The sequence below is a fragment of the Mauremys reevesii genome, linkage group 7 (assembly GCF_016161935.1).
Source record: "Mauremys reevesii isolate NIE-2019 linkage group 7, ASM1616193v1, whole genome shotgun sequence".
NCBI lineage: Eukaryota > Metazoa > Chordata > Testudines > Geoemydidae > Mauremys > Mauremys reevesii.
The window spans coordinates 8,119,731-8,145,513 of NC_052629.1; the positions used below are offsets into that span (position 1 = coordinate 8,119,731).

The window sequence follows — 25,783 nt, forward strand, 5'->3', positions numbered from 1 at the left end:
CCAGTGGTCCATGAGCTCCATTCAGGTGGTCTGCGGATAGTTCTCTCTAAGGTACACGCCTGGGCGGCTGCACACAAGAATGTGAAGGGCCACCCACCTAATTAGTGGATCCGTGCAGTTGTGGCTCCACTAATTAGGTGCCTGGACCTTGGAGAAGATGCACATATAAGGTGAGATGGTGGACTTGCGGTGGAATAGGTGGGAGGGGACAGGGGGGTGAGAAGAGGGGATGGGGGGAATTGGGATGTGCCGGGCTGTGGCGGCCAGAGAAAGAGGCAACTTTCCCCAGCTCCAGGGCTGTAGCTGCTGGGGAGAGATGGCCCTACTTCCCAGTCCCAGCTCTGTGGCTGCTGTGATGGGGGAGAGAGCGCACATCCATTGCACTAGAAAGGTAAGATTACTGATATTAAAATATGAGTTGTGCACTTTTATTTGTAGAACAAAAAATATTAATTATTATTAAGGTTTTTTTATATAGTACTTTTATCCAAAGCGCTTTATAATAGTTAGCTAACAGTACAAATAACATTTGGAAAGGTCATTAAGTGGTCTGCTGAGACCCTCAGCAATTTTCAAGTGGTCCACGAAAAAAAAAAGTATGAGACCCACTGGCCTAGCACAATGAGGTTCTAGTCTATGATTACGGCTTCTAAGCACTACTGCAATACAAACAACAGATGAAAACCTATTGACATTAGTGGAGTTAGGCCCATTTACATCTGATCTGAATTTGGCTCCATCCCAACATCCACAGGTTGAAAGAAGTCATCCAGTACTGAACCAATAGGACTAATGTAATTCAGGAGTAGACTGATGTCTGTAAGAAAGCACACACAGCTGAGACTTCCATTGTCTCAAACTTTAGCCAGAGTTGTCTCACTTTCATTAGCAGTAAGTATCATCCCAAAAGATAAAGAAAGGTTTGTCTTTTAGGCTCTTGAATTCTGTATATCTCTTTTCCCCTATGGCCTTTCCAGTCATGGACTCGTATTGTGACTTTGCTACTTTTATTCTGAAATACTTTTGCTTGAAATTTCCTTTATCTGTACATCTGGCCAAATACTCCAGCTTCCAGGTTATTTAAATAGTATAATTGGATCACATTTTCTCAGTCTTCTCTAGTGATGTTATCAGATTCATGTAGGTTTCCATGGAGCTCTCTCTTATCTTTTCCAGTGAGAAAAAAGCCTGACTTTTTTCCCCTCTTTCTTCTTCATTTAAATCTCTGAAATCTGGTCTAATCTGGGGTTGCTCGGCACTGCTTTCCCTTCAACAGCAATTATATCTTTTCTCAAGTCTAGTGACCAATACTGAGCACAGCACTCTCAACGAGATCTTCATTCCCACAGCCTTCAAGCAATAACACTATCTCCTTTGATTTATGTTACATTCCTCTTGCAATACAGCTTAAAATCCTGATGGCGTTCCACAGTACATCAGCCTTCTTTTTTCCCCTCCCTTCAGTGAAACTCCAAAATCTCTTCCCTTGTCAGTATGCCACTTTCAACATCTTCCCTTTTAGCAGCTATTTGCTCTTTGCTGGGTCTTTTTATTCAGCTTTTATCTGCATTGAACTGCTTTCCAAACTATTAACTGAGAGGGCCAAACAAACTCTTTAATTTTCCTCTATCTATTTCTAATTTTTAATTGTCTCTCTTTCTCAGCATCATCCGTGACTCGAGCATTTTCCTTTCAGCTGCTGGCATTCAAGTCATTTAGGTTATAAAAAAAGCTGGGGATCTATGTGTAACGCCAATGGACGCTGGTCGTCGGCGGGCGGGATCAAACCTGAGACCTCTGAGCCTCCACTGCATGAGGTAAAATAAATACATGAGCCTCCACTGCATGTGGTAAAAGTCATATGTCTGTTAGCTAAGACACACACACACCTCATCAGCATTGCACATTTTCTTTTGGTGTGGTGGGTTCCCTATTTCAGTCAAGTCCCATTGTCCCCAAATGGTGTCAAGTATGAGGGGGTAGCCGTGTTAGTCTGTATCCACAATAACAACAAGGAATCCAGTGGCACCTTAAAGACTAACAGATTTATTTGGGCATAAGCTTTCGTGGATAAAAAAACCCACTTCGTCAGATGCATGGAGTGAAAATTACAGATGCAGGCATTATATAATGGCATATGAAGAGAAGGGAGTTACCTCGCAAGTGGAGAACCAGTGTTGACAGGGCTAATTCGATCAGGGTGGATGTAGTCCACTCCTAATAATAGATGAGGAGGTGTCAATTCCACGAGAGGCAAAGCTGCTTTTATAGTGAGCCAGTCACTCCCAGTCCCTATTCAAGCCCAACAGGAAAATAACAGAACACCACTGGCCATCACACACAGCCCCCAGCTAAAACCTCTCCAGCACATCATCAACCACCTACAACCTATCCTGGAAAACAATTCCTCACTCTCACAGACCTTGGGAGGTGGGCCAGTCCTTGCTTACAGACAGCCCTCGACCTGAAGCAAACACTCACCAGCAACTACACATCACAGAAACACCAACCCAGGAACCAATCCCCGTAACAAACCTCATTGCCTACTCTGTGCCCATATCTACTCTGGTGACACCATCAGAGGACCCAAACACATCAGCCACACCATCAAAGGCTAATTTACCTGCACATTTACTAATGTGATATATGCCATCATGTGCCAGCAATGCCCCTCTGCCAGGTACATTGGCCAAGCCGGACAGTCGCTACGTAAAAGAATAATTGGACACAAATCGAACATCAGGAATGGTAACATACAAAAGCCAGTAGGTGAACACTTCAATCTCCCTGGACATTCTATAACAGATTTAAAATTAGCTATACTTGAACAAAAATCCTTCAGAAACAGTCTTCAAAGAGAAACTGCTGAACTAAAATTCATTTGCAAATTTAACACCATTAATTTGGGCTTGAATAGGGACTGGGAGTGGCTGGCTCATTACAGAAGCAGCTTTGCCTCTCCTGGAATTGACACCTCCTCATCTATTATTGGGAGTGGACTACATCCACCCTGATCGAATTGGCCCTGACAACACTGGTTCTCCACTTGTGAGGTAACTCTCTTCCCTTCATGTGTCAGTATAACAATGCCTGCATCTGTAATTTTCACTCCATGCATCTGAAGAAGAAGTTGGTTTTTTTATCCATGAAGGCTTATGCCCAAATAAATCTGTTAGTCTTTAAGGTGCCACCGGATTCCTTGTTATTGTCCCCAAACTGACTCTCAAGAGCTACTAGTCTGGTCCTAACCAGAGAGGGGGAAAAATGAAAAGAAAAAAGAAAACTAATGGCTACGGTCACTTGCTTAGTGATTCTACAGATCCCTCTGGTTCCACAAACACAACTGGGTTAAACTGGCATCCCATGTGGACTCCTCTCTTTGTTGTTGTTGCGTACGTCATTATCACTGTGCACTGCAAGAGCAATTGTTTTACTCCCACACATGGGAGCTGTCAACATTTGGGCTTTTTATTAAAACTTTTGCCGTAATCCGAAAGAAACGAGCACAGCGTGTGCAAAGCCTGCTCCTGGAGACGCTTCCAAATCACAATAGAATACCGTACACACCACGGTGCACTTTCGCCACTGACAGAACCTCTCACAGTTGACCCTCGTCAGTGGTTAAAGGGAGCACAGCTTAGCTGAAAACCCATTTTTGTTCCAGATGTCAAACTTCCCTATAACAATACGAATTTTGTATGTGGGCTTGTCATTGTGTCTGGGACTGAGGATTAAACAAAAGAATCTTAACCATTGTTACTTGTACATGAGCAATTAGTAATTTACTTTTCATCCCAATGTGATTTGAAGAGAAAACATGCAAAAAAAATGAGACTGTTAAAAGAGCTCTTAGATTTTCAGCAACAAGAATAAACAATACCCCTCGCTGATCAAAGTTGTGCATGCTGCTATCAGGCTCATTCAGCTCTGAGCTGCATCCCCTAACAGTTTTTGTATTGCACTCATCCATCATCCTCTCCATGAAGGAGAAGACACAGACTGAAGCGCGTCTCAGGAATGGATTTTTAAAGATACTATGCGTAGCTCCGAATTCTGCTTGATGTGCTGCAATCAGTGCTTAATTTGTGCCAGGGCTGGCCCTCGGCACCTCTAGGCTTGGCAGTTCATAGCCCTGGCACCTCTGAGCTTGCTGCCTAAATTATGAATGCAAAAAATGTGCTTGAACCCCGGCACCTCTTTCATTACAAATTAAGCACTGGCTGCAACATGGCTGCTAGAGTCTTCCATAGATTAAGGAAAAAAAGACTAGAGTTATAGAGCTTTTTCCTTGAGAACCAAACAGGCTAACTTGGCAATCAAGTTCCTGAGGGAGTGAAATTAATTCTGGAATTTAACTAGGTGCTAGACACCTGCAACATCTGAAATATTCAAACTCCCATGGAAGGCGTTTCTGAACTGACCCTTTATTCATTTAGTGATTTCCCACTGACTTCCCACAGGATTTGGCCCTAGGTAACGTGCAAACATTGCATGTTGGATATTCATTCTCCAATATTCTGATCTCAGCACTAATCTTTCACTTCAACTTGTTCTGACCAAGGACACTTAGGAAGGAAAAGAAGCCTCCGTTTAGTGAAATATCTATATTTATGTCTCCTTGCAGCTTGTAAGGATCTCTTACTCAGGCTCCAGTCCTGTAAACACTTATGCACCCACTTAACCTTAAAGTCGTAAAGTTAAGCTCATGCATAAGAGTTTGTAGAGTCAAGGCTATAAACGTTGTAGGTCAGAACAGGGACCAAATTTCTTGCAGAATTTATTAATTTCATTGGAGGGTTGTTTTTGTTTTTGTTTTCAAAGAAAATTTTAAAACACAATGCATTTTTTATTGTGTGACACCTGAATCAGTGTACAACTTTAAAATCAGAGCATGGATGGAGGGACAGACAGAATCTGCTTCTTCCTAATGAGATCATTCATTCATTCATTCATTCATGCCCGTCACCCCAACCGGGGTATGGGCCGCCAACCACAGATCTCCAGAGTCTTCTATCCTGGAGATACTATAATTGGGGCAGGGGTGTGGAAAGATAATGGGAAGACACTTACCATAAACCCTGGGATAAGCACAATACCACAGCACACCATCTTTCCTTCCCAACACAGGCAAACTTCTGTTTGAAACCCATGTTCTTCAGGCTTTGAAGACAATCACATAAACAACAGACTCATTCCAAAGCTTTAGAGGAAAGTTTTACTTCCCTCCATAATGAATGCAATATCTGGAGCTGGTATCGCGTGCATCTGTGAATTAGCCATTTTTTAATAAAAAAGTTGCTAAATTATTAACTTTTTCCAAAGTGATATTTGATGAGAAAAAGTAATATCCGTATGAAGTATTAAGTGTTTCTTATGAAAAAGCTATATAAATCTGACAGAGCATAACAATTATGCTGTCAAAAATACAAGATTTCATTTTCCTGGAGCCATCCAGATCACTGGGTTTCACTTTCACAGGCTGTCATTGGGATGGGGGAGATTTATTTTGTCTCTGATTGCTCTGCAAAAGGTGTTGTTACTGAAAACACACATCAAGGGTTAATTTTTTTCACAACAATCCCAAATCTCTTGCGGTGTTCAATGAGGACTGTGGGCTAGATTAGCCCTTCTCCTTGAAAACCCCCCGAAGGGAGAAATCTTATCTGGTGCTTGTATAACTCTTGTAACATCATCTTGACAGTGCAAAAGGCTGCAGAAGAGACAATAGCAATGGGTATTCCATAAAACAAGGCCCAGATATTGAAAGGTATTTAGGCAACAAACTCCCATCAATTTATATGGGAGATAGGTGCCTAAGTATCTTTGTGGATACAGGTACGTTTCTATTTCTAGCATGCCTTCTTTTCTTTGGTTCTAAGCATCTGCTCCAAAGCCTGTGAGTCAACGGGGGTCTTTCCTTTAGGCTGACCAGATATCCCGATTTTAGAGGGACAGTCCTGATTTGGGGGGCTTTTTCTTATATAGGCACCTATTACTCCCCACCCCCGTCCTGATTTTTTTACACTTGCTATCTGATCACCCTAAAGGAAAGACCCCCGTTGACTCATGGGCTTTGGAGCAGATCCTTAGAACCAAAGAAAAGAAGGCCCCTGTTGACTACTTTCCTTTGACATTAATAGGCTTTATGCAATAACAATAGAACGTACATTTCACCTCTTCTGTGGCATTTAGATAGGACCACAATCACTAAGGTTCCTTTATAAGAGCATAGCCAACTAAGGTCTCGATTCAGCAAACTTTAACTTTACTCATGAGCAGACCCCCTGGCATCAGTGGGTCCAACTCATATGCTTAAAGTTAAGCACACGTTAAAATGCTTTGCTTAATCATAGGCAAAACACTTGGGCAAATGAGTTACAGTGGCCATAAGAAACATAATTTTAAACTATCTTGATCTTCTGCATATTACATTATAGAAAGGTTTTGAATTAAACATTTGAATAAGTTACGGACATTATTAATGCCTTCATTCATGCCATTTATGTTGACATTTATATCCTTTTCCTAGAAGACTTTTGTAAACGTCTTTAATTTGTAAAAAGAACAGGAGTACTTGTAGCACCTTAGATTTTTGCGGATACAGATAACACGGCTGCTACTCTGAAACCTTTAATTTGTAAATGTCTCAGAAACAACTGATTAGTGACTTGCAGTTTCTTGTAAACCCAAAGTAATGGGACGGAAGCATACATGTCAGTGCTGTATTGGAATAAGGAAGAAGTCTCTTCATTCTGAAATGAATATGTGGCATCAGTCTGAGTCAGATGGAGCTGAAATAAGGAATAGCTTTGCCAGCATACCTGTGACTCTGATTCTTGAAATTCAAAGCCCAGAGTTACTTGTATCTGCATATATAAGGATGCAGGATATGGCAAACTATGTAATTAACACTGATCTGAGATACCTTCAGGCTTATGAAAAGATAAGGCATTTTTGTAAATACCATATGCCTGATTTTTATCCCACATACAATGGTGCAAATCAGGTGTAATTCCATTGAAGTCAATAGAGTTATGCCTGTTAGTGTAAGTGACAGCAAAATCAGGCTCCAGTAGTAGGGTCTATTTTATTTATAGAAGAGGAAATCTATCACAGTATCTGAGTTATCACATCTACATTATAATCATCTTTTTTGTAATCACAAGGGCTAACAAGTGGTGGAATATCTAAGCCATCCACTGCATCCTCATCCTTTTGCCTTCCTTCATTTTAACCAACTTTCATTGACGTACAAAATATACAATTCTCAGAGCCTCCACAAAATTATACGTACATGAAATAAAAATACATCAATCAAAATTTAATTGCATGTTAAGATAAACTTAATAAGCCATCTCCCTGAAGTCTACCATTTGTGGGACTAAAAAGAGTTTGAATTAATCCATTTCCTGTGGAGTAAAACCACTTAAGTATACATCACGACAGCATTTATAAAAAAAAGTGACAAATCGATCCTGTTGAACAGCTGTGACTCAGTTCCACCAATAACTTGACTACACAATTCATCTTTCTGGAACTTGATGATATTATTCTTGATAGCTCAGATCCTGAAATTTCACATATTTGAATTTAAAATGGCAAGATAAAGGTCTAACCCAACCTCCAGACATATTTAAAATAAAGTTCCCATCATGTTACAGGTTTCTAAATGATTACAGTAATGGCTAATCACTTATTTCTTAGTAATTCTTGTTGAAATTATCATTGCACAGTCCTCTGTTTCTATTAATAACAACAAACGCTCCAGGCAATTTTTGTCCCCTGTTTTATATGCCAACAGCAAGATCACCAGGAAAACATGCCAGGACATTTGGGGATCCAGACATACTTTACTGTTAAGCCCCATCTAGTCAGAAGGTCAAAAAGTTGCAGTGATGAAAATGTGAGACGTGGAAAAACAAACAGAAGAGTAAATGTCCACTGATATAGGAGAGCTAGCATCCTGGTGCTAGGTAACAGCATCTACATGGCAATTATTCTCCCTTCTTAAAGAATCAGGGCTGTGTGTTGCTTTTATTTAATAACATGAAAGAAGTTATTTAGGAGGGGGAAATAAAAATAAGCCATCATACGAGTAGGAATATTAGATAGGAAGTTTGTACTCATTACCGCCTTAGCTAGAATTTGGCTAGGATATTGTGGTAAACCCTCCAATCAGTGTGGGAAGTTCCATCGAGTCTTCAGTGATCACCAGTATTAGGATCTCTGTTTTAAAGGTAACATTTAAGTTCATTGTCTACAGCTTTACCACCTACTGATGTGTGGATGTCAACTGTACAAATTAAGGATGAGATCCTCCTTAGATTGGAGATTGCCAAGAAGCAGCTAAATGCTACAAGAATTAATGTTAGTGATTTTGACTTCTGGGTGTGCATTGTAGCTCTGTTAGCCCAGCATGGTGTTATGGGGCAGAGCGCTGTTGGATATACTGTACGTAGGGTGACCAGATGTCCTGATATTATCAGGACTGTCCTGATATTAGGGGCTTTGCAACTATACCCCGCTGCCCCGAAAAGAAAAGTGTCCTAATTTTTCACACTTGCTGCCTCATCACTCTATATATGTTGTCTTTAGGAAAAGATGTAAAATGGAGGTCCTAACCACTCATGATTAGGACCCTACCAAATTCACAGTCCATTATGGTCAATTTCATGGTCATAGGATTTGAAAATGGTAAATTTAAAGTTTTCAGATGTTTAAATCTGAAATTTCACGCTGTCCTAACCACGGGAGTCCCGACCCAAAAGGGGATTGGGGGCGGTCGCAAGCCTGTTGTAAGAGGATCATGGGATTGCCACCATCACTTCTGTGCTGCCTTCAGAGCTGGACTCTGAAAGCAGCAACCACAGAGCTTCCTGCAGCTGCACAAGGTTCCCAGAGGTGGGTCTGAGCTCCCCCTAAGAGTGTCTGTGCAGGGGATGGACAAGTCCTATCTCTCTCCAGCCCAGCCGCAGCTAGGAGCCCCCTTGGCTGGGCACTCCGAGCAGCAGGGCGAGATTGGACCCACCTCCACAAAACTCCCCCAGTTGCAGGAACCCCTGGGGCTGCTGCCCAGTCCCAGAGCATCCTGCAGCAGGGGGAGGCACCCAAAGATGGGTCTGATCTCCCTCGAAGGTGGCTGTGCAGGAGACGGACAAATCCTGTCCCTCCCCAGCCCAGCCAGATCTAGGATCCCCCTGGCTGGGGCGCTCCTAGCAGCAAGGGGAGATCGGATTTCACAGGGAAGGGTTTATTTCACAGTCCATGATGTGTTTTTCACTGCCGTGAAATTGGCAGGGCCCTACTCATGATCATGAATGATCCCATAGTGCTTTTCACCAGCCTATATGGGTACTAACCTCAGTGCTCTGGCCCAATTCCAACTTGAGCTATTATTAGACCTGCTCTAGAAATGGTGCATGTTTTGAAATGTGTATGACAAATGAGAACTGCATTGTAGATTAGCTGCACAAAGCACAGCTAGACCTTCTCCCCAGCTCTCTCAGTTCGTGCTGAAGTAACTATTGGGAATGAATTGCACCAACGCTGGTCCAGCAGCAGTGTCCAAGCAGGTCTCAGTTGCATGTGCAAAGTTGGGGGCTTCATCCCGGATCAGATCATAAGCCACAGGAGCTTTATGCACTACTGACTTTGCATTTAACAGCACAAAGCAAAGATGAGGTCAATAGTCTGAGCAAGCTGAATGATCCATGTATGCCCCTCCATGCTAGATAGCTAGTCAACACAGTCCTCCTCCTCCTCAGCATCTTCTTCCATGAACCCAATTCTGAACAGTCCACTCACACCACTAACTGTCATTATGCTGTTTAAAACAGCAATAATAACAATACAACTATAGGCACAACGTAAAACATAATAGCAAAAGATGAGGCCAGAATGACCATTTTTGAAAGGGAACTGTAAATGAAACAAGTGAAGCGGACAACAATAACCCCTAGCTCGCTTCTGGACCAGGAAAGTTCTAAAGTTCACATCAAAGCAATTTTTTTGTGGCTAAGTTACACACCCCTCAAAGAAGGTTACCATTACAAACACAGACACACATACACACACACACTCTAGGGCTGATTCACATTTTTTAAATTTTCAAAATGTCAATGAATTTTATTTTAAAAACAGTTAAAAATTATTCTCTCTATTCATTTATGACTATTTTACTCAGGGTTTTTTTTTAAATCAAAAGGTTAAATAATTGGATTCATGAATATTTTTGTAAACAAAAGCAACACAGAGTTCAGCTTGCTGCAATACATCAGGTCGCATTTATTGCTTACAACCATTATTCAGATGACAGCTGTCTTTTGGAAAATCTCCATGGAGACCAAAAGTTTCACGACTGGTAGGCTCAATGGCTTATTCAGCTGAAAGTTTGTTATTTGTTACTTTGATTGTTTCCACTCATCTTGTTAAGAAGCAGAAACAATAGCATGTGACTTGAGGGACCAATCACACAACATCTAAAGCTAATAATTTAAGAATATCCCATAGGCTGAGGATTTTGTCTCAACTCTTCAGCAAATACCTAGGAGCAACGAATACATTTGCAGATACGAGGATCAGTTCATGAGCGAGTCGCTAACCATATGTGGGGCTAGATTTGGGTTTTAGCCTAGATTAAGGGTCTGAACATCTCTCGTTTCTATAATGGTAACAGCCAATGAAGATTCTTTCTTAACAACAGTGGCATGAACAGTCCACTGTAATAAGAGATTTTAATGAGAAACCACACAGTGACTGAAAGGGTTTTTTTACATCTGCCAATCAGCAGGAGAAACTTGAATTGAAGAAGTTGTCACCATTCAGTCCTGTCTGCCCCTCCTCATTCCCAATCAAAGTAATCAAGCCCTATACTTTGAGGAGGCTGGCTGATCAAGAGAAGCTTTGATGATAGGCTTCCTTTCTGCATTACTGTCACCGGTGACAAGGCAATTTTACTGTTAACGTAAAAAATGCATTTTGTTGCTAGAATGAGAGAGAGAGATTAAAAGTTAAAGAACTGCCGCTGGCTGGCTGGAAACCTTGAAAAACATTCAGTTTAGTGACACTTCTGCTAAAATACCATATTTCCAGGGGGCCTCTTCCTTGGGTTTCTTTTAATTCTTATTTCTAGTGACTCGGGAATGAAAACAAGATCTTTGTTGCTCAAAAGTTCCTCTATGCCTGCTGTACATTACCTACCTGAAGTCAATCATCTTTGATACCATATTCATCTCCCATGAAACTAATTGTGACAACATCATAGGAGGATGTATAGTGCGTTCATTACAGTATGATGCTGGGAATCCGGATTTCTGGGTTCCTGGGGTGGTTTTACCAGGTTCACGGTGTGACTGCGTGCTGTGAAAATTTTTGCCAGCTTTGAAAAAGTATTGGTTCTGTTGACATTTTTCTTTGGAAATGTTTAGATTTTCATTGAAAAACCGAAACCCCCAAACCCAGATATTTTTGGACCAGATTCACACCCATGTGACTCTATTGCCTTCAATGAAGTACAAAAGAATAGTGTAGCAGTGTGAAGGATCGGGGGCAATTGTCTAGTTATTCTTATTTATGATATTTTTATATAATATAGAGCTCCAAAGAGTTTAGAGTCTACCATTGTGACAACAGGTGGGTGACACAGAGCAGAGGAAAGTAAACTGCTAAGTAATAAAGATCCTTGTAAAGAATTGGGGCCTTCCTTACATCTCATATGAATTGGGGTCTCCTACAGGACCAGGTTTTGCTCTTGAGGAACCAGCTCACACCCTGGGGGTAATTCTGTCTGAGCTCTCTGACACGATCCAGGGAAACAGTTTCCAGCAGGGTTAGTTTTTATTTCAAGCCTTCTTAACAAAACAAAACCTCTCAGGCTCTTCCCTCAAAGTTTGTGCAGACTGAGTAGCCCTTTCCCCAAGTTTGTCCCTCACACCAGTAAGTTCAGCAACATTTTCTGGCTCTTAGCTCAGAAATAAAAGGACTCACACAGTCTCCCTTCTGTCCAGGTGGTTTCTGGAGCAATTCCTCTCTGAAGTTGCTCCAGTAGCAGTCCACTGAGAGCACGGCTCCTGGCCCCTCAGCTTTCTTACCATCTCCCATTTACACGTCTGGGGTGTTGAGATGTTGCTTGTGATTATTAGAACTGGGAGCACCAGCTGTTGGGAGTCTGAAAGGACAGGAAACAGGAAGGAGGGGGGAGGAGTTGAAGAGGCAGAGTGAAGTTACAGAGGTTTGCAGCAGCAGCTTGGTAAAGAGGTTTCCACTTTAAAAATAAAGCCCTGTTGAAGTTTGTTAGTACCTTGCCTGGTTGCTACAACAATTTCCTGCTGCCTTTTTAAATAAGGATCGACCAGTTTAGTTCCAGCTTTTTTCCCAGGTGCAGCAGGAGGGGCTAATCAGCCAGCCAGCCACAGGCCTCTGACCCCAGGCAAATGATATCCCCCATATCATCACAGTCTTGTTTCTGTGCAAACTACCTAGTCATAATTGCTCAGCAGGAGAGGAAAAATATGGAGAAAAAAATTAAGATCCACTGTATGTAAGCACAGCTCTGTCTGCAGCCTGGTCTGCACTTGCAGTGGTGCGTAGGCTATGTGTAACTGCACACCGCAGTGAAAGGTGGGCTGCTACACATGGCAGTGAAAGGCTCTGGCAGAGGTGAGCTGCTGGAGCCTTTCCCTATTGCCTGTTTCCTGCCAGTGCCTCTCCCCACTACTAGAGCATTTTTCACTGCGGCAGGAAAGGCTCTGGCAGCAGGATGCTAAATATAGCTGTACAGACACAGGAAGCACTGTTTGGGCATTTAGAGAGCCATGTAGGACATATAGCCTAGGGTTCTGGCATTTCTTTCTATTCTACTTGCCTAAGCTGTGTCCCACTGTCTACACTGCTATTAATACCCATGCTGAAGGGGCATGCAATGTCTGTACTCTACAGCCAGTAAGTGTAGACTTACCCTCAATGGGGAATGTTTTCAAAGTTCTCCAATGAGGCTAAAGTGAATCTTTGAAGTTATGTGCCGCTGTTTGGGAGGATAATGGGACTAACTGCCTTTCAGTTACTGATAAGGAATATGTGTTTTAAATTTACTCTAGGGAAATTTCCAGGTGGCCAATTACTGCAAGCCCAGATCTTCTGTAGAAAATGAAATTCCGCTAGGGTCAACTGGGTACTAAATGTGTGTTTCACAAAAGGAGGAAAGTGCATAATTATTGAGAAGGACTTTTGGACCTCACTTGCGGTTAGCGTTCCTAAAATAGATACTTTTGGATAGTGCATAAACACAAACAGATGGGCTGACTTCTAAGATCTAATTATCAGAAGAGGTTCTAGTGCTTGTTATCTTTGCAGTTGACAAAAACTGAGCGTATTTATAGCTCTCTACCGTCGGCAGCATGGAGGTGCGTGGGAGGAAGGGGCCTGGAGAAGGAAAGTGTGATATTTGGAGACCCTCCTCTCTATAACACCAAGTTGTTTGACGTACCTGTAAAATATTTAACCGCTTGTCTTCTTGCAATAGCCCTAAGTACTCAGAGTATTATATTTCACATAGATCTAGGCACAAGCCACCAAATTCAGATATCAAAGCCTACAAGGTAGTATACGTGTTAGGGGTGTGGCCAGAGTAATACAGAACTTCTGCAACCCCTCGGTGACATAAGAGCTCCTTCAGGGCTGTTTCCAGCAGCTTAACTCAAGCCTGAGGCTGCTATAAGTTGCCCCAGGGCTGAATTGGTCCTTGCCCAATCCCAGAATCACCTTTGTGCCCCATCCTTGCTCTTGTGCCAAACACAGCTCTGCCAGATCATTGCTAACCTTCACGTGTAATCAGTTATTATCCTCTTGTGGGGTGTAGGCTCACCTGCTTGTAGCAAGGTCCTGAAATGTAACTAATGATTGAGAGGTTAATATGAGCTTGTAAAGTCCTGGGTTTGTACTATGGCAGGCATCACACCAGTGCTGTTCCCTGTGAGCAGAGAGAGGAAAGGGAATTGCAAAGTGTGCCTTCATCTGAGCAAACCCTGTCATCCCTGCAAGAACAGTTGTAGCTGCTCATTTATCCAGCATATAGGGGTGACCAAGGTTTTTTTGGAAGTGAAGTCATTATCCTCCTCTGTCCGTTAGAAGTGTCTCTCCTGTTCCTAAGCCAGTATGAATGGCTTGATACACTGCAGCTACTATGCCCCTTGCCAGCTGGCTTTTGGAGAGGCACTGAACATACCCTGGGGGCCAGTAAGGGTGTCCTTATTGCCCTCCAGGGAAATAGCTGTCAGGAAGCTCAGACAAGCCTACTGCACACAGGGAGCCTGTACCTCCCAAGGGAATACTTTGGGACTAGAACTGCTCCAATATATTCCATCAAAATGTTTTTTCCAACAGAAAATTGAATTTTCAACTAAACATTTTTCCACAGAAAGTATCTGCTTTCTTAGAAAAATGTCCGTTTTTGTTGGAAAACCGAAAACCCAGAACCTGAACATTTTCAGATGAAAACAACACTAGGGTAGAGGGGGTGAAATTAGTTCTTGGCGGAATTTAAAAAGTTTTTGTTTGGTCAGCACTGAAATATTTATATTTTCAGTTTTTCTATGAAAAGTCAAAATTTTCCACTGAAAAAAGTTTGGGGAAAAAAGTAATTTTCATACTCTCCTCAACGTTTTGCATGAAAACAAAACATTTTCTGACTATCTCTATTTAGGACAAATAATATGTTTTAGCACATTGACATATTTAAAATTTCTCTGTACAAGGCACTAGAGAGTACCCTGTAGGTATTGGCAGGGAGACTGGCTTGTAACCTGATCGGTCTTCTCTACCTTTAGCTCATAGGATTCTATCATCCCCTGCTCTAATATCTGATGCGTCAGCCCAAAGGACAGTGAGTATACATTAAAAGTAAGAAGTGTTACCAACCAGGTAGCGATGAAACTCCCCTGCTCTTTATCGCTCTTCAAAGCTTTCTGACTGCTGGATCATCAAGTGGGTGTGGGACATTAATGTTCACCATCCAGTTCATGGAGAGACAACGGAGGTGCATTGAAGAGACAAGCTCGACCCTTTAAAAGTCCTCTTTCTCTGCAGGTAAGACTTTTTAAACAGGAATTCAATGTTGTTCAATGGAATTAACTCTGCAGGGCTGGAATTGAGGAGGAATTTAGACGAGCCAGGACTATACATTTACAGTGCTCTCTGCACTGAAAGGATCCTAACACCTGCCCCAGTCAGTTGGATTATATGGCATCAGTGAATGATGGAAGGGGCAGGGGCGCATTACTTTCTTGTATGCTGGAATGAGACTCCAAAAAAAAGCACGCACTTCCAGCCAGATTGCCAGTTCCTTACTCCTATTGGTCAGCACCTTGGTCCACAAATAGTTCCACTGACATCATTGGGAATATGAGTGGGTCAAGATGCTATTCAGTACAAATAAGGGGGATCAGAATCCAGGCCTTTCTGGGTAGAAAGTGGGGATGTAGTAACATAGGAAAGAAATCTGCAGAATAGGACAGAGATTTATCACTCACTGTATCCTCTTCAGCAAGATACCAAACCCAAGCCAGAGCCTAGCAATGCTTTAAAAATTGTATTAGTCAGAATTTCAGTATTTTGTTCTCCTAATCTCCTATAAATGGCAGAAAACATTAACTTGCTCCTGTTGAGAGTTTCTGATGGCAATTGCACTAAGCACTGCTTTAGTGAATTGTCTGTCAGCTTCTCTATCATCGTCTCACTTTATTTCTCAGCTGTAAAAATTGGCTCCAGGCTAAAACTTATCTTCCACGGTCTAAGCCCAGACGTACTTTTATTTTTGCAGTTTAATAATAATAGAAAAATGCTTTAATGAGGGGGGAAATCAGATATTTTGGAGACTGCATTTGCTACAGTCAAATTAGCACTGGTGAAAGATACCAGACAGACGGCTCCACCAACTGAGATTCATTTGCTCCAGGTGGCAGCAGGAAAGTCTGACCCGCACACGCCAACCTTCTTGCCTCATTGCTGGAGGAAACAGTTCTAAGAATGAAAGTGGGTTCAAGTCTCCATGGCCCATTCAATCCTTTCAGCTAAGCTCACCAACAGTAGGACCTTGTAGTGGCCATGGAGGAATTTCTTACGGGCACAAATGGCAGCTAAGCGTCTAACTTTCATTGAAAGTCCATGGGAGGAAGGCTCCTACATGCCTGCTTATGCATTTGGAAATCTCTCCCTATTGAAATTGTGTGTTTTATTTTGTTCAGATTGAGTATCTATAAAGTTTTTGAAGCCCTGATTCTGATTCCACTGTAGCCAATGGCAAAATTCCTACTGCATTCATTTACATGGGAACAGGCCCATATGCACATAGAATGCAGTGTAGTAAAACACACGCATTGGGTATTAAAATCCCTCCAGTCTGCAGAACAATAGAACCTTATTTTACAGAAACTCTGAATGACTCGATCGAATTCACCCTGCAGTTCAAGAAATGCCCAGCAGGACAAGAAAAAATTTAGAGGGGGACGGCTATACATATTATTGCCAGCTTGTTGTTATGCATTTTGGTCCAGTTCTTAGTAAGATAAATATCTTATGCGTAAGTCATTTAAAACAAATGAAAAACATAAATCTAACACATAGGTGAGATCTCCCCAAACAGCGTAAAAAAAATGCACAGAAGCAGCAAATGTGCAAAACCTAAGCAGGAAATGGGATGTGCCACATGTAAGAGATCAGAGGAAGAGTAAATCCCACTTTGTGCAGCCAAAGCAGGGCGGAGCCAATATGTGCATGGCCCTGCCCATATTAGGGGTATAATACCCATGACAGAACTGTTTGCAAAAGCAACAGAAAGCACAGTCTTGAGGAGCGACTTGGCACAACTAGTAAAGGCAACTACAGATAAACAGCTCTCTCAGGCAGGCTTCTAAGGATGGATAATAGTGGAGTGGCTAGGGCACTAGCTTAGGACTTGGGATACCCAGGTTCACTTCCCTGATCTGCAACAGACTTCCTGTGTGACCTTTGGCCAGTTACTTAGCCTTTCTGTCCCTCAGTTTTCCCATCTGTAAACTGGGGTTAATAACACTGCACTATTTCACAGGATGTTATGAAGTTAAAGACTGTGAGATGCTAAGATACAATAGTGAGGGGGGCTGTAGAACTATCAAAGCTAGAGATGACATCTCTCCCCAATTCTGGGCAGGACAGCAAGAATAGGGATGGGCAAGTAATGCCTTTGTCCTGGATGGCTGCAGGTAGGGGATAAGGTTGGGGGCAGAATGCACAAGCAACAGCAAATCTACAGTTCCTGGCCCTGACCACCCATCTCTTTGGTGGCTCTGGTAGGAATTTATATGTCCAACTTCAGTTCCCTTTTTCAGATTTACTTGTATTTTTGTGCCAGGCACTCAGAGCTCAGGATAAAGCAAGCAGAGCATGGAGAGCCAGCCAAGACCCTGAACATATTTCCTTTTGCACGTTCAAGTGGCGTTTTATGACAGTTGACTACCTCTTTGGTTTTGTTGCCTAATAGAGTTGAGTTACATGATTATGCAAGAGCTCAGGGGAAAACTTAAGCCATTCCTCACACTGTGAGGCCAGATCCTGAGCTGCTAAAAATTCTTATAACTCTTTTGCAAAGGGGACCTCTCAGTGCAACACAAATAAATCTACTCACAGGATTCCAGGCTGGGAACTCACTGTTTTATTTAACTGTATCACAACTGAATGGGGATGGGGGTCTCCTACGAACTAATCAGGAAGTAAGTGAGAGGAAGTGGGTCCAGCTCATAATACTCTGAGTAACCCAGTTATGGCCACATAATTAAAATAACTTCATTGGCTTCATGGAGGAGGAAGAAATATGGAGAGATGGGAACACTGCTGTCCATTGGCTTCAATGGAGTGACATCAATTTATACCCACTGAGGATCAGGCCCGGAATCTCTATGTGAACTTTCTTAGTTTGATGGAAAATGACTGTCTCTGTCTCTGCCTCCTCCAACTCCTTTCTCTGTCTTCCGTGCTGAAGCCACAATCGGTGTTATTTCTGAAATTACAGGTCTACTGGAAAGCCTGTGCTGATAGCTGTCTTTCGAGCTAGGCTATGCTGATCAATTCTGCACTGTGAAAAGAAGGAAGCTATTTACACACAAAAGTGATGCCTGGGGCCATAATGGGTGCAAAGACACAGGGGAAATTGAGATCAATTTGCCCAGGGGTCTGTTTATTGGCACTCACACAGGTTCCAACTTTCCAGCACCGCCTGGGCATCGATTTTGTGCTGTAATATAGTGATCTCCCTTGCTGTCGTGGTGGGGGTTTCGTTCTCGCATCGAGCATCTGCCAAGCATGGGTGGGATAATCACATCCATGGCTTAACACAAAGATCTACAATCAAAACCTTGCTTCTTTTTCCTCTGGCAAGAAATTAACAGAAAAAGTTAACTTATGTTCTTATGGCTTCTCCTGGTCCCCTATCTCTGCCCTTCTGTGGTTCATAGATCCGTGCATTCCCTTCCTTGGCACCAGCACTCAAGACACCATTGCCAATGCACAGTGGATGTAACATGCATGTCGATGGGTTTGACCGGGGTGAACTCTACTTTTTAGTCCCATCTTTATTTCAGAGTTAAGGGCAGGAATTAAAATCACAACCAGTGCTACTAAGCAGAAGCTTTGGGGAAGTGAATTCTGTGCTGGTGAGGAATGTAGAGACAGAACAGGTCAACAGATGTGCAGCCTCTCCCCCTATTGCATCTAATGAGCGGTAGTCCAGATACCATCTCTAGGTTTGAGCGTGACATTCCGTCTCCCCATTGCTTTTAAAGGTTTTCATTAAAGGACACCAGTTGGTGGAGGATCCACCCCACCCCTTGGGAATTGGTTCCAATGGTTAATTTAGTCTATCTGTTAAAAATATTCACCTTTATGTCCAGTTTGAATTTGCCAAACTTTAGCTTCCAGTCATTGGAATCTGGTAGCTGAAAGAGCCTTCTGCTATCAGATATCTCCTTCTTATAAAACAGAAGCACGCAGTCACTGTTAGGTCGTCGAGGTTTTTTTCTAAACAAGCTTACAAAAATGGAAACAAATTCCATGCAGACCTTAAAACACAATGACTTGATCTCCAGCAAAAGCTCCAGATGTGTTATCATTCAGTGTGGGAGGCCTCAGAGTCCCATTCTCTTGCTAGAACATCCTTTCTGATTTGACCTAGTCATTTCAAGGCAATCCCTGAATGTTAGAGAAGCCGCATGGTTCAGCGGATAAAGCATGAACTGGGAGTCAAGAGACAGAGTTAATTCCCAGTTCTTCCACTGACCTTGCTACGTGCTTTGCCTCAGTTACCTCTCCAAGCCTTTCTCTACTTAGATTGTAAGTAGGGTGACCAGATAGCAAGTGTGAAAAATCAAGACACCTTTTTTTCCCGGGGTGGGGCAGGGGTATAGTTGCATATATAAGACAAAGCCCCTGATGTTGCGACAGTCCTGATAATATCGGGACATCTGATCACCCTAATTGTAAGCTGTTCAGGACACCCACTCTCTCCTATTATGTGTTTTTATAGGGATCCAGATCTTGGTTTTGGCCTTTAAGGGCTGCTGAAATAGAAGTAATAATCATACCCCTAGTTCAGGGTTCCCAAACTTGGGACGCCGCTTGTGTAGGGAAAGCCCCTGGCGGGACGGGCCAGTTTGTGTACTTGCCACGTCCGCAGGTTTGGCCGATTGCGGCTCCCAGTGGCCGCGGTTCACTGCTCCAGGCCAATGGGAGCTGCTGGAAGGGGCGGCCAGTATGTCCCTCGGCCCGCACCACTCCCAGCAGCTCCCATTGACCTGGAGCAGCGAACCGTGGCCACTGGGAGCCGTGATCGGCTGAACCTGCGGACGTGGCAGGAACACAAACCTGCCTGGCCTGCCAGGGGCTTTCCCTGCACAAGCGGCGGAGCAAGTTTGGGAACCACTGCCCTAGATAATAAGTTTCTGGAGCTAAATGTTCCCCAATCACAAGAAAAAAAAATAAAATGGGGAAACTGCTACAAAAAAACCCTCCCTCTTTGCAGAGTTGCTGCTGCCTTTTCTCCTTGGAGAGGGAGGTTTGTGGCCTCGTGGAGCGGGCAAGATGTGCAGCTTTTAAACTGTGCATAGACTGAGGATCCTTGGAAATCAGGGTTCAGTTCTACGGATTCACGATGATGGGCTCCTTGGCAGATGTTTGGCCAATGGAAGGATTTGAGCGAGGTGGACGTGGTGTCTGGTGACACACGGAGAGGCAGGGAGTCCAAGTATAAAGGGCCATTATGGAGGAGTTCCGCAGGAGGATTTGAAAGAGGTACGGGGTGGAACACAGGCAGTGGGTGATGTGGGGACAGATGCTGTATAGCTAACTCCAACCATCAAAAATCACAAGGTTTAAAAAAAATCATTTCACGTTCTTTTGACACCTTCTGGTTTCGGAGCCTTTACGGTGCACTTGCTTCACCTTTTCAAACCTTTTCTCCTGTGGCCAGGGCTACCCTCCCAGGGAGTTTGGAACTAACTCCCATCCCTGGCCTTGGGGTGGAGGCCCCTCCAACGGCCGTAGGGGATGCAGGCACTCACCCAGAGGTCACCCCAACACCTTCATCAGTAACCAAACAAAAATTAACATTGTCAGCAACATTCACCTTGGTCAGCAAGCACACAGCCCCACTGCTCCCCACCTCCTAGCATCAGCCTCTCAGTCACTGATCGGGGCACCTCCTTTCCTTTGGACTCCAGCTGATACTTGCATGCGCTGCAAGGTCATCGTGGCTACATAGACAGACAATTCCCAGGCCTGTCTCCAGCCCTAAGCTCAAACTCGCCACCTGCTGTGTCTCTACAACAGCAACCACTGTGCCACCCAGTTTCTCCTTGAATGGAAATCCCAGCCTCCAGTCAGAGAAGAGCTGGCAGCAGGAAGTAGGGGTGGGATTTCCCAGCTATCTAGGAAACAGTGCATGGAGAGGCCAGATTCTTCTACTTGCCCATCCCCAGTCAATCAGGACTCCAGGGGCAAAGCAGGCTGGTCTTCGCAGCACTGCAGCTGATCCGTGGCTTGGGGTGTTCCATGTTCCCTCCCATGAGGGCAATGGAAAGCTGAGGGTCTCCTGATTGCAGCAGATGGGGCTTTAGGAACAAACACCAAATATTGTGAGACTTGCAACACCACTAAGGATGACAGGGAGAGCGGAGATGTAGGCCAGGAATGAACTGTGCAGACCCAGGTAGGGAAGGCAAGAAGCTTGAACTTCCTGTGGAAAGTGAGGGAGGAAGAAAACGTTAGCAGTTGTATAGACTGGGGGGAAGGGGAAACAAGCTGGGGAAAGGAATTCCCTTTCCAGATGTTGCCCATTGTGCAGTGGGACATGCTTCTTTTCATACTCAACCTCCTTTTGGTCTTCACCGTGCCCTATGTGGAGGAGAAGGAGGAGAATTTTCTCTGCTAGGTTACACCCACTAAAGTCGTGTCCAAGGAATCCAATGTGGAGTACAGCAGCTCTGACTTCACCACAGTTGGGCTCTTGAATTTTGCTCAGCAGATAGTAAGTTACTGCCCAAGAGAAGTGACAATTTGCTACCTTTCAGCACTCTTAATTCTCCCTCAATAAACACAAACAAACAATGGGGCTTGGTGGGGGTCCTTATAAGAAAACATGTCTGCCCTCACTACTTTGTTAAATATAAAGTGGCAGGATTATGTGGGTTCATGTGTAAGAAATAGAGATCCTCAGCTAATGAGATAGAGCACTTGGGGAAATGGAACTGTCACCAATAGATGGAAAGCATTGAATGGGAACTTTGCTTCCAACTGCCAGTTACAATGCGTAAACACAACTCAGGGCAAATCTGACTGTCAGCTACACCAGATCTACCTGTCTGAACTCAACAGGAGGTAAAAGAGAGTAGAATTAGGCACCATGTCTTCGCACTGTTATATGATCAGTCTGCTGATAAACAGAAAGCCCATTTAGTATCCATCACAGGCTCACTCCTGTTCCAATTGCCACTGGCAAAATTCCCAAACAAAATTGGACTGTATTTTTCTCCTTCATTTCAGTTCCATAATAAGTGGCAGCTCAACAGCTGTGTGTTAAATGTTTAATATAAGCTGGAATGTTTATGCATGGTCTGCTGCATCCAGCCCAGGTCTGTTATGTTTAAAAATTGAAGGATCTTCCTTCAAAAGGGAGTAGGTACAAACATAAGAACGGCTATACTGGGTCAGACCAAAGGTCCTTCTAGCCCAGTATCCTGTCCTCTGACACTAGCCAATGCCAGATGATATAGAACAGTGAATCATCAAGTGATCCATCCCCTGTTGCCCATTCCTAGCTTCTGGCAAAAAGAGGCTAGGGACACCATTGACGCTAAAAGCCATTGATGGACCTATCCTCCATGAATTCCATGAGCAGGTTAAGGTGGGATTGAGTGACAGAGAACTGCCAAGGTTCTCCATCAACCGAGGTTTGGATTGTACTGAAAAGCTCCATTTTCATTTATACTTCCCATTTTTTCCCATGAAACAACAAAGCTGAAAAATGTTCCTGTGGGAAAAGGGGAGGGTCAGAGGAGATGAGAGAATGGAGGACAATATAAAATTGAAAATGTCTCCTTTTTTTGTGTCATTGACAAACCAAAAGGTTCCATAGAGAATGTCAACAAAAATGAGAATTTTTCATTCTGTTCAAATTTTTTTGGCCCAGCTCTAGGGCAGAGTTTTCAAAAAAAGCTCTGTGTTGATGAGCCCACTGATTGTCTGTGTTATGCATCCCCCCTGCCTGCAATCCACAAAGGGGGAGAATCAGTTACAGTCCTCCCTGCAGAGCCTGACTCTTGGGTTCAAGCTGTGGAGACTTGTGAATCAAGCTAGTCAAAAAAATTGACAACCCCCTCCCCCATCAAAATATGCTGTTTTATCAAAACCAAAGCATTTAATGAAAACATATTGATTTCAGTGACAATTTTGTGGGAAAGTTTCTCAGGTGCAGGATGGAATTTAGTGGTGAATGAGAGAGACTGACTCAATAGCCCGGTGGTTATAGCACTCACATGGGATGTGGGAGATTCAGGTCTAAGTTCTATCATGTTGTTGCTCATACAGTGGTAGGTGTCTCAGATTTTTCATGAACAATTTCAAGAGGTCATGTTTTATTCTTCACTGAAATGAAAAAAAATTCCAAAACCTCAAAATTTGGGTTTGTTTGTTTGTTTTTAAGGAATTGTTGTTTTCCAGTCTGCCCAACTCATGTCTTTAGCTCTGGAGATCCCTGCATTAATCCCCACTATTGGCCACAATCAGGATCAGATTTTCAAGAGCTCAGCACTTTGGTTGTACAGTGGGTAGCTCTTTTGAAAATCTGGCCCTGATTGTGGGTGCTGAGCATGGAACTATCTGGCTCTGAGCTCTTTGGAAAATCTGTCCCATAAAACACAAGGCTAGAATAAGATAAAGCTGTTTACCAGCTACATCCTTCCAGTCTAGAGGTGGTTGTACTTCACCAACACCTAAATTGCTGGAAAGTAGAAAAAGACAGATAAAGGGATCTATTCAAGCTAGGTATTGATGACATCAGGAGGAGTCCCAGGTGGCTGGTCCAGGACCTCACTCTTCTTCTCTTGAGTTGTCTTCAGATTTTGGGAAGAGATATACTGAAAGAGATAGGACATTTTATCCTACTTCAGTTGGGTAATCCACATTGGTTGCCCTCTTCTTGGAGTCTTCCAAAGATTTAAAAACGTCAAAGCAAAATTAGAGTTGTCTTCTTTCACCATCCAATCAGGGAATAAGACATCATCTTTTGAATCCTTGCAACTAGGACTGGAATTTTCCAATTTTTTTGTGCAATTAATCTTGTCACACCAGCTTGTGTAAGATAAGTTAGTCTGTAAATAGTGGTACAACCATCTCCAGACATACCCTGAATGGCAGCTGGTTTGCTCCTGTCAGCAACTAAGCTCCTAAAGTTGCTTTCCATGGGTTCCTTTGTGGTGCATCCCTTGGCCAATTTCACAGTTATGTTTGCTCAAGTTGCAGATTCTCCATCAACACTCTGCTAGCTGCTGAAATGTTAGTTTTAAAGTTCATATAATTTATACAAAGTCACTTCATATTATTAGATGCTCTTTAAACTTGTTTTTACTGTTCATTATACAATGCAATGTCACTTCAAGAACTGTTGTTCTCTTGCAGGCCAGAATAGCTGTATAGATCTTCCATTTCTGTTCACCTTGATTGAATTGGCCCTGTCAACATGGGTTCTCCACTTCTCTTCATGTGTCAGTATATTTATGTCTGCATCTGTAATTTTCACTCCATGCATCTGAAGAAGTGGGTTTTTTACTCACGAAAGCTTATGCCGTGTAGTGAGGCGGCCTGGCTCCTGGCCGCACCTGAGAGGGAGGAGCCAGAACAGCCGCCACAGTGGGCGGAGCCACTGCCGCCTGTCCCCGCCCCCTGGAAGTCAATGGGCGGGACAGGAAGTATAAAGGCCCAGGCCCAGCGCTCAGTTGCAGCCCGGCGGCCGGAGAGGACAGACGCTCCTGACCGAGCTCCTGCTGGACCGAGCCTTCCCCGAGCCCGGTATCCTGAGGAGGACTGGCCGAGCCTTCCTCGAGCCCGGTACCCCAAGGAGCTGCCCGAGCGTCCCCTTGCCCAGAGTCCTGAGAAGCCGCCCGACCGATCCAGCGCTCAACACCCCGAGCCCATGGTGTGGGACCCGGCGGAGGACGCTACAGATGAACAGGTACCCATGGAAGGGGAGATTGGAAGTAGCCCGGGGGTAGCCGATCCCAGTCTGGCTACAGCAGACTGTGAGCCAATGTTGGTGTGTTGCGGTCAGGACCCCACCAACACAGCAGCAGACTAACTGCCGCTGTTAGGGCCCCGGGCTGGGACACAGTGGAGTGGGTGGGCCTGTGTACCCCCTGCCATCCTACTCACGGGTGGCAGTCTCCCCCCTCACACCGCTGCTCCGACATAGGAGTCGGGACTTACCTGCTGTGTTTTGGCTCAGCCCCTGCCTGAGGGTCTGAGCCCCTGAACTGCTGTGTTTTTGCTCAGCCCTGCCTGAAGGTCTGAGCCCTTGGACTATTGCTTGCTGCCCCGCCCTGACCTAGGGCTTGGGCTTCACTGACTGGTTGTTTGCGCAGTCCCTGCCTAAGGGTCTGAGCCTGTGAACTACTATCTGTTGCCCCACCCTGACTAAGGGCTTGGGGCTTAAATTACTGTTTGTTTTGCTCAGCCCCTGCCGGAGGGTCTGAGCCCAGAACTGCTGTCTGTTGCCCCGCCCTGACTGAGGGCTTGTGCTTAAATTACTGCTGGTTTTGCTCAGCCCCTGCCTGAGGGTCTGAGCCCTTAGACTATTGTTCGCTGCCCCGCCCTGACCTAGGGCTTGGACCTTTGGAGACTGAACTGCTGATTTAGGCCGTGTAGTGAGGAGGCCTGACTCCCGGCCGCACCTGAGAGGGGGCCGAGCCCCGCACCGGATGTCTACATGCCCAAATAAATCTGTTAGTCTTTAAGGTGCCACTGGACTCCTCATTGTTTCTGTGGATACGGATTAGCACGGCTACCCCTCTGTAATTTGGTTTCAGTTCCTTTTATTAATTGCCTCTTTCACCACAAGTGTATTTCCCTAACTTGATAGCATCAGGATGTCTGATTGCCAACATTAGCCTTACTTCTTCACTTAGTCACTTAAACTAAAATAAATCAATAAGAATGCAACAGGATTCTTTCGTTCCTAACAGGATTGGCCCAGATTTAACCCCTATCATTA

General features: G+C 43.9%; 1 long non-coding RNA gene across 2 annotated transcripts in view; it reads right to left on the bottom strand.

Annotated features, from left to right (window-relative positions):
- LOC120369203 overlaps positions 1 to 25,783 on the bottom strand; it is a 119,040-nt gene that overhangs the window by 88,070 nt on the left and 5,187 nt on the right. For both annotated transcript variants that reach the window (XR_005582996.1, XR_005582995.1), the window contains exon 2: positions 11,986 to 12,166. This is a non-coding gene — a long non-coding RNA (uncharacterized LOC120369203). The remainder of the gene's footprint in view (positions 1 to 11,985; positions 12,167 to 25,783) is intronic.